The sequence below is a fragment of the Seriola lalandi genome, unplaced genomic scaffold (genome assembly GCF_002814215.2).
Source record: "Seriola lalandi dorsalis isolate HSWRI2012SDOR001 ecotype SW California unplaced genomic scaffold, Sedor1 jcf7180002054454, whole genome shotgun sequence".
Taxonomy (NCBI): domain Eukaryota; kingdom Metazoa; phylum Chordata; class Actinopteri; order Carangiformes; family Carangidae; genus Seriola; species Seriola lalandi.
This window is the reverse complement of record NW_019525007.1, coordinates 120,067-132,101: the sequence shown is the minus strand read 5'-3', so window position 1 is coordinate 132,101 and position 12,035 is coordinate 120,067. Positions and strand designations below refer to the sequence as shown.

At 40.8% G+C, this 12,035-nt stretch overlaps 1 protein-coding gene across 1 annotated transcript in view; it reads left to right on the top strand.

Annotated features, from left to right (window-relative positions):
• The first annotated feature begins 8,905 nt into the window (after window positions 1-8,905).
• Window positions 8,906-12,035, top strand: part of nexmifb (neurite extension and migration factor b) — a 46,703-nt gene continuing 43,573 nt past the window's right edge. The window contains exon 1 of the mRNA XM_023411162.1: window positions 8,906-8,993. The gene's annotated coding sequence lies outside the window, so the exon portion shown is untranslated. The remainder of the gene's footprint in view (window positions 8,994-12,035) is intronic.

Here is a 12,035-nt window from a genome sequence, read left to right as displayed (position 1 = left end):
CGCAGAATTTCTCGCTTTTCTCTGCTGAGGCAAAGCTTTGTGTGTGTTTGAAATGGTCAAGGACATAACACTCTCAAGTATTGAAGTTACTGAGCAATCTGAGATGGACCTACACAGGGGGTGTTTGCTTTGTGGCTATTTTTGTTTGAAAAAACTGTATCACAGAATCTGTTGTTCAATGACCCTTAATTGTTCTGTGTGGCGTGCACGTGATTAGCGCTGTTGTGAGCTGTTTGTCTGCATGTCTTCAGGAGGTAATGAGGAAGCCATCTCCCTGTTTACAATGCAGCATTCTGCAGACGCAAAGGAAGACAGGCACACAAAGGCCTCTAATAACATCCTTAATATGGACCGCAGCAGGAAAGTCAGCCCCTAATGCAAAACCACGACCTTCTACTGAAGGAGAGATTTTCAAAGAACATCTTGCTGATGTGCAGATAGGACGATGTCTTCTTGCTGCACCCACTCTTTCTATCTGTACGTGGCTATATTTTATTATCCTGCATGCCGATTCAGACAAGGTTTTGATATGTAGTATCTCTAAATAAGAGCAGCTTCTCTAGTCCCATGAAAACTCAGGGTGCACAGGTGATAAGAGGGGGTTCAGCCACACACGTCAAATCCCCACTGACCCTTCCATGGCCTGTTGCTGAAGTCCGCCACACTCATTTTCATCAAGATAACATGCAGAGTAGGCTGAGACTCAGGGCGATCCCTCTGCACCAGACAATCAGCTCTCTCCCATCCCACTACAATGAAACTAGTATGTGGCCAAGGGCGTCTACGCCATGATGAATATGCATCGATGCCTCAGAGAAGATGTAGTTATTTCCACCGTTTTGTGTGGGAGTGTAAATTTATGTGCGTAATCCCTGTGTACTATATCAATGCTCCTGGTCAAAATGAGAATGAATATTCAAATATGCATGCACTTACACACACACAGCTGATCCTTTTAAAGTCAATAAACACAGATATAGTTGGTATTACTCTCTGCACATATACAGTACACTGCAGATGATGCCACCTCTGAGCAGAGCCTGGATCATCCAGGCTACTCGTGTGTAATATGTATGCTTGCTGCAGATACTAAACTTATGAATGTCCTATGAATTTATCTTATACTCATAAGCAAAAGGACCTTCTTCCTTTTAAGAGCAATAAAAGTCGTTTCTACATCTGATCATTCAAAGTTAAATCGTTTCTATTTTTGAAGGTAGCTATACAATCATTTAAAAAACATAAAGACTCCATGTGTTTGCAAAAGCTGTGAGCTCTGTTTCTTAGCACATTTATTCCATTTTCTACAAAACTTTTGGTATTTTGATTGAGATGTCACAGGCAAGCAGAGAGGAACCTGTAGGACTGTAGTACAGGCTCCTAAAAGGGAAAATCCACATTCAACAAAAGGGAATACGTACAAACTAAATGGGACAAAACAGGTAGCAACAAATAAAATAAAACAATTTGAAAATAAAACAATCACATTAAAACTACAATATTACAGTGGTGTTTGACTATGCTAAGTTGTAGGATAAGCAGTAATGAAGTGAAGTGAAGTTTTCAGCCTTCATTTAGACTTTATCTGAATGTGCATCTGTGACATGTAATGGAAGTTTAGAGATAAGGGGCACAGTAGGCAAACACATAGGCCTTATCAGTTAAAAGAAGAACCTTAAAATCAGGTCTGGCTTATACAGGTAACCAGTGAAGAGAAGCCAGAATGGTTGTTATGTGACCAAATGTTTTAGTTTTTGTCAATTCTAGCTGCAGCTTCCTGAACAAGCTTTAGACTTTAAGTAGCAAAACTAGGAAGACCAGAGAAAAGGGCATTACAATATTCCTGGAAGATGCAAATATATGGATTACAGTTTCAGCATCATTTAATGATGAAATAGGTTAAATTTTGGCAGTATTACTAAGATGAAAAATGCTGCCTTCATAAAAGATGTGATATAAGACTGGAATGTCAGACAAGTCAAAAATGACAAGCTTTTAGAAATAACAAAAATAAATGTTTATATTTGTAGCTGTTTTAGACATTAACAGCAGAAAGTTCAAACTCATCCATTTTTCTGATAGATATGCCTCTAAATTTAGGGGTTGGGAAAGGTCATTATTGGCTTTACAGGAACACATAATTGTGTATCATCAACATAGCAATGGAAATAAACACCATATTTGAAAATGATGTCACCAGGGTGAAGTATATAGATAGAAAAAAGCAAAGGGCCTTGGACTGATTTGTGGGGCACACCAAACTTTACTTCAGAAAATTCAGAGATAGATGAATATGAATGAAACCATGAAAGCACCATCCCCTGGATACCAATGTGTTTCTCCAGGGAGGTGAAAGCCTGTGTTGTCAAGAGCTGCACTCAAGTCAAGACGCAGCAACAATGATGTTCTGTCAGAATCAACAGTAATTGTTAAAAATTGATAATTCTGCTCAGGTCAGTTTCAGTAGAATGATGGGGCAGAAAGCCGGATCAAAATTTATTAAAAAGATTGTTGTTTGATAGGTAGGCAATAAATTGATCAGCGACAGCACTTTCAAGTAATTTTAACTAAAAGGAAGATTGGACATCAGATGTTCAGAATTCATTTTTAGGTTATTTAGGCAGCAGTTTAATAATGGCAGTTTCAAAAGCTGAGGGCATAGAAAGTAACTTACTGATGACATCAAGAATAGTACTCTTTTAATAAAGATAAACTTTTCTTTAAAAAGATTATACAGTGTAGGGTGTAATATGCAGGTTGTAGGTTTGGAAGCAGTTACCAGGCTGGTAAATGCCTCAGGGGAAATTACTTCTTACTGTGAGAGTACTGTTGGTCCGAGTCACAGCGCCTGCATCCATCAAAGAACTGCAGAGTTCATAGCCATCATTCTGAAAGGAGTGTGGACCAGTGATTTTATCTCTAACTGAGTCAGTCTTATTTGTGGGGAAATACAGAAAATTATCAGCATTGAATGAAGAGCTGGTGGCAGGTGCATTCTGTCTGAGTTTAGCAAGTGTATCAAACAGAAACTGTGGATTATTTTTATCAATGCTAATCAAATGAGAAAAATATGCTGTCCTAGCAGCTGAGAGTGCATGGTTATACTTATCAAAACTCTCGACACAGGCAAATCTCTTGATTTGTCATATGCCATCTGTGCTCAAGTTTTCCACAAATCTGTTTGAGTTCGTGGGTGTCATCAGGAACAGAAACTCTACAGAGTTCAAGTTGTGTTCTTCTGCTGATTTTGGACAGCAAAGCTACAATTTTCTCATCAAATCTCCAAATCAGAGCATCAAGCCTTGAACTGACGATGTCATTGGGTGTCACAGGTTGACTGTCAGTGAATTAGAGGCTGAATCTGTGGACATTTTTAAATGTCAGTCTGCCAGCTGTAAATCAGCAAATGTCCCAATGAAATCACTATGGCTGCAATCAAAGAGTCCCACAGGAGTTGTTCCATTATTCACTGTCTACAGAGCAGCTCCAGGGTTTGTGCTTAGATGACTTCATCAGGTCTGTCTCTCTGTTTTACAGCTTCATAAATTTACTGTATACTAAGTATTACAGAAATAATTTTTAGGGGAGATTCTCTATCTATTTTATATCTATATCTATATTTTCTATCTATTTCAATGTTCTGTAAATAAGATGATACCAGAATCAATGATATAGCAGTAAAAGACTATTTTCAATATAGTAGAGTAATGGCGTCCTGACCAGAGAGCAAGCCACACCCCCCTGTATGTGTTGTAATCTTAGTGTCTCTGTTCTTTGTTTTGGTGTCAGGCCATGCAGCGCATGCCTGTTTTTTTTAGTGCGCGTGCATGTTAGTGCATGTGCATAAACTGTTGGTCCTACCCACGTGTATAAACACACAGACCCCGCCCAGCCAGAGACAGGATGCAGAATACAGGTGAAAGCATCTTCCAGAGTTTCCTCTACTAAAGAAACCAAGCCTTTCGGCTAAAAAGTCCTCCCAAAGTTAAAACCAGATTACAGGCAGACTGGTTGACTCAAATCCCAATCCATATAAATTTTTGTTTTTAAATTTTTTACCGGCTCCTTCGGTCATTCGTTAGTCTGGTCCCAGCCAGGGCTGAACTTCTTTCTTAGGCCTGCGGTGGAATCAAAACTGGTCCGGCTTTACCGAGATATAAAGCCCTACAACCTAATAAACAGCTCCAGTTTGACTCGGTACTGGCTTTTCTTCTCCTGGTTGTGTAAGTAACGTGATGGCTACATTAACGATTTTCATCAGTGACCGGCTACAGTAGGCATGCTAACGTTAGCTAACTTGCTCTTACCCAAATAATGTGTTTGTTTGGCAAACGTTGCTATGGCTAGCTGGCTAACTGTCAGCATTGTTGTGGAGCGTATCACGGAAGGGCTAGCATGGACTAATGGTTGTGGTTAGATTGTTTTTTTTTTTGGCTCTCGTGTACACAGGGTAAAGTCATTCAGTTGTGCTTTCACTGGTCTTCCTCCCAACACCTTGCTGACCGAGAACGGGAAGAGGGAGTGGAGGGGTGGCGGCCGACGAAGCATTTGTTTTGGTTTGAGATGCTGGTGGTCTACTGCGATATCTAGTGGCAGTAACGGCCGTCTACAGAACCTTTAACGTCCCACCCCCACTATTTAATTCCCATTAAGATGGCTTATCATAAATAAAAGCGAGGTGTCCCAGGTGTGTAGGGCGCCGCAAATATCCCAGAACTCTAGCTCTGAATTTGGTGATCATGAAGCTTTGAAAGTGGATCAGATACCTGGGGGCGAGGCAGTGCTGAGGAGGATACACATGCTTGTTCTGGTCTCGCCCTGTCATTCAGTGGCATCTTTAAGACTTTTGGATGGGCTCACATGAATCAGTGTGAACCTGTATGTATAAGGCTGGTTTTTAAATCAAGCTCACCACATCTCATACAGAGCTGATAAATTAGACCAAATGGCCCTTTCTCAGACTGTTTGGTCAGGCACAGTGATGCTAATACAAAGACGGATGCATGCAGGTTACAACTGTCATAATCTTATTGGAGATTTCACACCGACTGTCAGACCTGGTGAGCGTCAAAGCCTGAAATTTCAGCATTTACATTCTTCTCTCAGCCCTCATCGCCTTTAATTTTACATGGGTTTGAATGCCAGAGTCACCTCCTGTAGATTTATTTAAACTTTAAGCTGTGGTACGGAGAATATGTAGAATTTTTTCCACGTTTTACTCAAGTAACTTTTCAGCTGCTTGGCCTGGAAAACCCTCATCTCATTATAATGAAAAGCATCATGCCAAATCTGTCAGTATATGCTCCTGTAATTCTGTACTGGCTTGTAATACTTTACACATCTTCACCTCGACATCAGCTCTTTTCCCAATTACTTTTGTCTCAACTGGTCACAAACATTTTTAGGACAGAGTATTTTTCAGAGGTCTTATTGTATGTAAAACATCCGACTGAAAATTTGACTAAAGACCGTATAAATCAACCTAATTAACCAAATTATAAATGTGGAGTAGAGTATTTGGTCAAGAAGTATACATTATTTCCTCTGCAGTTAGCCCTTGTTTTGAATTTTGGATACTGAGACAGGACTTAAAATCATGAAACATTTAAACAAAAATAAATACATATATTCTCTATATTGTAAAACAAGTAAATGCAATATATTTATCTTTTTATGCAATATATTATTTACTTTGTCACCAATAGGACACAAGTTCTCGTTTTACACTGCAATAATAACAGAAGAACATATGTGATTTCTAACTCATACACAACATAATCCTGTAGAAAACCACTCCGAAATTCTCAGTATTAAAACCCAGAAACGCGCAGACAGTGAGATGAATTCACTCATTCACAAAGAATTTGGAACTGTAAAACCTCCAGCGTTGATGGACCGCTGTTTGGGCATTGCATTCAGAGAAGCTGTTTCTCTCAAATACAGAATTGCAAACCTGCCCCTTTTTTTTCTACATTATAATATGCTTTTTTTTCAAATATTCTATGAATATACTATAAAGTCCTTTTAACTATGAGTTTGTATGTTATGGGTTTGAAACTTTGTGAAGAGAATGTAGACTGGGCTTGAGGAGAAATCACAGGTTGTTGATTCTGCATAGACAGTTTTGTCATTTTAATAAACTGTTCTCCTGTAATGCTTTTTCTGTGCAAAAGGCTTTAGAATTATTTTGCATTAACTGGTTGAAAAAGTTAATGCTGTAAATGAAAAATACTAGAATCGTATTAAAAGTTATATTGATTTTTACAGCAACATAGTTAAGCCATTCTTTTGTACTGTGTTTCTTACATACAAATATCTCTAATTTAAAAAAGTCTCATTCACGACTTTGGAAGACATATGAAACACAGGAATGCTATTTCCCCAGGTTTCTTGTTGATATATTAAGTTAGATGGATATGAAATTTGCTATATTGTATATTTCCTACAATAACTATTATGACTCTCTTCATGATAACAGCATTATAGTTTGAGATCAATGCTTTACATTGTATAAATCATGGATTGCTGCCATCTTCATAGATAACCAAACTGTTAAAACTCTTAATTCAAACTTTTTCACACACATATTCATTATAAGTGTGTGCAACATTTAAGCTTCAGTACTACTTATTATGGTTAAGCTTATTATTTCACATTACGTTCATGCAGCAGTAGTGATTATCTCTGTTTACAGGAAAGACATGAAGAAACTCAGTAATTATAGCAGCATGAAAATGTTCGGCTCTCGTCAGCTTTTAGTTTTATTATCATCTTGCAGTTGCTTCAGAGAAGCTGTAAGACAATTCATTTTCCCCTTAAAAACATCTGTCATGGTGACTGCAAAAAAAGAGAGTAATAAATAACAATAAGAAAGAACAAGTTGATTAATCGATTTGTTACCTGCTGCAATTTGACTTATCAATCATTCCAGTCATTTTTTAAGATAAAATGGAAAAAACAAACAAACAATAAAACAAAAAGAAGAAACGGCTGGTTTCAGTCTCTCAAATACGAAGATTTTCAGTCTTTGGCTTCTATTATTATATATTGTATAGTGATTTTCTTTAGGTTATAGATTTTTGGTCACGAATAAGCTGTTTGAATATATGTTGACTGGAGCTTTCTACTCTGACATTTTTAGACAATTAAATAATTCATCCTAAAACTATAGTGAGATTAATCAATAATGAAAATAACATTTAATTGGTCTATTTTTTCTATCAAAAAATAGATAAAAATTTGCAGCCATAATTTCTCAGAGTCCAAGGTGACGTCTTCAAAGACCAACAATCCTATACCCCCAAATATTCAGTGTACAGTGGCATAATGAAGAGAAAAACATCACAATTTAAGAGCTGAAACCAGCAAATATACAGCATTTTAGTGATAAGCCATTAATCTAAATTACTTATTATCAACTTTCTGTCAACTAATCAGTTAACCAATTGTTTTAGACCCTATATTCAATTTCTAGAGCTGGAACAATGAGACAAATCACAGACAATTAATCTGCAACTATTCTGGCAACCATTTAATCATTTCAGTCACTTTTTAAGGAAAAATGACAAACACTATCTGGTTCCAGTTTCTTGAGTGTGGCAACTTGATGCTGTTGTTTGTCATAAATTATGGTAAAGTATATATGTTTTTGAACTGTTGGTCAGATCAAAGCAGAAATTGTGGATCTGGGAAATTATATTGGGCTTTTGTGACTATTTTGTCACAGTTAGACTAGACCTATATGATTAATTGAGAGAATAACCAGAAATCCAATCAATAATGAAATATACCCTACACTGTACATCTATGAAGTGGAGGCACTTGCTGTTTTTTTTATTTATTTTTTTTGCTTGTGTGTACAGCCCTGCCCTCCACTGACGATAATATTTACATCCATTCAGTCTGAGCTAAAACACTGAGGTTTCATGTGACAGGGCTGCTGCATTGCAACTTCATAAATGTGACCAGATCAACCGGCTAAGTCACTCTGGAATTCTATAAATATCCCTTTATGATACAAATTTGGCTATTTCATTCAATAGGTTATTCAGTGATTTGTCATTGACTTCTCTCTTTTTACAGTTTGCAGATCCAATTCATGTCGAGAGAGAGAGAGAGACTGAGAGAGAGGGAGAGAGACTGAGAGAGAGAGCGAGATAGAGAGAGAGAGAGAGAGAGAGAGAGAGAGAGAGACCCTCAAGTCTATCCAAATATTGCTTCCAGTCCGGTAAGTGTTATGAGTGGGCCTATCATCCAGCATAGGCATACACGAGTAGCCTATTCATTATTCATGTCATTGCAGTTGCCCTGTTATGATACAGTCCTATTTGGAGAGGGCTACCTGATTTGCTCAGCGCGTCCGTCAAAGCAGTGCGTGGCCCTGCGTCGGCTGGCTGTGCGCGCTCATAGGTCGGACCTAGAAGAATCGGAGGGGGAGCAGGCGAAGTACGCGCCTACGAGACTGCGCGCCGCAAGGAGGGGGAGAGGTCCAGCTGCAAAAAAAAAAAAAAAAAAGAAAGAAAAAAAAGAAAGGAAGAAAAAATACGCCGTGACAATGGCAACATCAAGCATCTCGTAAAAGCTACATAACAGGCGAGGGGGCGCCGCGGAACGGGAGTTTGAGAGGCGACGGCCCCTGTTTGTCCCGAGAAAAGCGGCGATATTAGGACATGCTGGCTGCCCTGTAGCGCGTTTCCTGGAATACGAATTCTTCCGTAATTGAAAATGGAGCGGCGGGGGAGAGGAGAGTCGCGCTGTCTCCATCATTGAGAGGCGCGTCCACCTGCTATTACTGGAGGCCCAGGCTGCTGCTGCTGCCGCCGCTGCTGCTGCTGCTGGTGCTGGTAGTGGCGGGGAGGGTGGGTGGGGGGAACATGCAGGGGAAGTGCTTGCATTTCGGGGGAAAGACGCATCTCTGATACTGTCCAAAGCAGCGGAGACGGATCCCATTGCGACGGGGGAAAAAACGCAGTTTGGGCGCATACGCTCTGGAGGTAGGCAGTGGAAACGTTATTATGCTGCTATTCAGCGTGCCGTCTGTATTTGAATAGGTAGCGAGCTCTATTAGGTATGCACATGACAGCTTGATTTATACACACACTGATTTATTTCCCTTGCTTTCCCTGATTTGATCTGATCGGACATTTTATTCAAAGGGAGAACACACCAAGCATGCGGTGTAGTAGCAGCCCTGCCTCCTTGGGACAGCTGTCGAAGCCTACATTCATTCGTCTCTGCTCCATCGATTACCTTTTCCCTGCGAAAAATACCCCCACTTCTTTAAAGCACTGGCTCTGACTATTGGCTTTAGGCTCCGAAATGCAACATAAATACAGATGCCACGTGTGGTTGTTCATATCGAAGCCAGTTACCTTGCACTGTTTGTATGTTTTGAAGACAAACAGTGGCCTGTGGACGTCATTTTGAATCAACGCTATGCATCCCGAGCAGTGCTGCCCCGAAATGAATAAGAAATGAATAAAGGGGAATAATCTATAGTCCAAACTAATGAATGATTCATGAATGGGCTATTGAAACCCAATGGGATAACACATCATCTTACAGCTAGGCCCCTCCACTGTGATATGGCGAATAAATGATTCATAAACGGGTTATAGGCACAAATTCTTAAAATTGGCCTAAACATCACCATAGCAGGGGCACAGGTGCACCAAGGCGTGTGTGAATGCCTGCACTGTGGGGTCACTAGATCAGTAGCTTACTGTGTCTGTGCTCCCCTTAAGGAAGCCTCATGACAGATGTTTACTGGATGTCCCAGTCAGCCACACTGCGAGCCAGACAAGCCATGTAGAAAATAATGAGCTGCAGCCCATAATAACAGCTTCAGTGCTGTGGTTTTGTGGAGGTGTTAGAATTAGTTGTTAACTTTGTTTTAAATAGGATTTTAATTGGCTTAAATTTTAACGAGCTAGAAATTTGCCTGGCTGATGTTTATTGGAAAGCCTCTCAAGATGGGATTTTCAAATAAGAACTTGGTGAATTTATTGCCACAATTAATGATCTGCACAGCACATAGTTATTGACTTGGTTTGATTTATGTTTTGAAGCATTTGTAGCCTATTTGACAGGGTGTGTTTTTTTTTTTTTTAACTTTCCAGCATGCGCTGGCTACTTGTTGGAAGATTTGCTTTCAAAATAAAATGTAATGTTAAACTGACAGGTCCAGGGGGCAGTTATAGTGAGCTGTTACAATGCTTGTCGCTGCCCTATCCCTGTCTAATGCGAAGACAGCAGTGTAAACCAGATGGAAGGCCATGCATTGATTGAGTCAAAAAGAGCCTATAAGAGGGCCAAATTGAGTTGACACGTTGATGTGGGTGTCATTATCATGTGTGACGGCACAGTGTGCCATTGGGCCCGAGGCTACATGACGTGTGGAGGGGGGTGAGGGCCTCCTTGCACTGGTCGCCCCGGCCTTGTTTGAAGATCACATATGCGGAAACTAACAGGAGCCTTCATATCAAACTGTGTCTCCATTCGGTGATGTGCCACCAAGCCGGCCATGGAGGACTGTCTTGAAAGCATTTGCCATTCACATCACCTTCCTGATCAGTCTCATTGCTTTCACTGAAGTGTCATTCTCCGTTCACTTTAAATTAGGTGAGAAATTGAGCCCACTGACACATTTCAGCACCATGGCCCTGTTCCACAGTAGCGAGGACAGCGCTGGCAGGTTTTCTGAAAATGTGTTTAAAATGCTATCCCAGCGTTATGTTGCAGCAATAAAACCAGCAGCTTGTGTACATAGTCTCTTATCTTCCCCTGCCCATGTGTGCACTGTGGCTTCTCCTCTGCTTCAGCCTTAGGCACGTGTTGGGCCTCTACTACCACGTCTGTCGAATGGGAGAGAGTCTCAATTATACAGAATGAACCGATCCTCATCAATCATCCTTTTTCGTACCAGTGGACACATTATTCATATGTGAGGATCATGCTCCTGATTCATATTTTACACCTTGTATGTTCTGATTATTGTAGAGCAGAATAAAGATGAGAAGCAACTACCAGGATACAATACTGCTATACTGCCAACAATTATTTGGTACGATTGATTTTTTTTTTTGTAATTTGGTTCCTGCATGGCAGAATAGTGGTGAGACCATCTTGTTAAGCGCACAGAAAGGGCTTTTCCTGCCTATATGGAGCCCCACTGTGTTTTATGTCTGCAGTTTTCTCTGCACATTGTATTGCTACAGTACGGGAGCATCTTGGCTCTGTCCCAGTTTATGTAGAAACATGCTGAGCCCATCAGGACCGACTATATGTTTAAGCACACTGTATCTATGACCGACCACTGTATGCAGAGGCCTGCTGCGTCGACCCCAGCCCTGCGTTTGGGCTGTGACATGCTGGCTGTGGCCCAGCGCAGGCTGTCTTTTTTTTTTCTGTGCTGCAGCCGCTGCTGAGGTCTGTAATTAAAGGCAGAGGTAAGTCCAGGGGAGAAGGCTGGGCTCTGATTGCTTTTCATGGCCGCGAGGAGAGAGCTGCAGCGTGTCCTGAGGGACTGAGGCGCTGCTGAGCTCTTTGCTGTCTGCTCTGCCCCCCAGACGCGAGCTGTTCCAGGAAGACACACACACATTTGTAGTTATACGCTACTGGCATACTCATGCGCACACACACGTAAACATACTCAAGCACATCGTGCTGCACACACACACGCACACACACACACACACACAAGGACACACATACATACACACTGGCTGAGAGAGGCAAAAATTACATCTGTAGCTGACAGGCAAACTGTGCTAATCTACTTTAAAGAATGCCCTGTTTCAGAAAATATGTGTCAGTATGAAGCAAAACTGTTACAGCGCAGTCATGTAATGAATTAAAAACAGCGCAATCAGAAAGACATTAAGGATCTGTCCCTCGATTGGCTGCTGGTCAGCATTGACAGAGCATTTGATGTGTGATTGGACTGAGTATAGATGTGAGCAGAGGCTGCCTGTGGTTGTCTTGGACCAGCGCTCTGCAGGAGGAGCTGTGACCCCCCCCACCCCCACCCCCCCCCC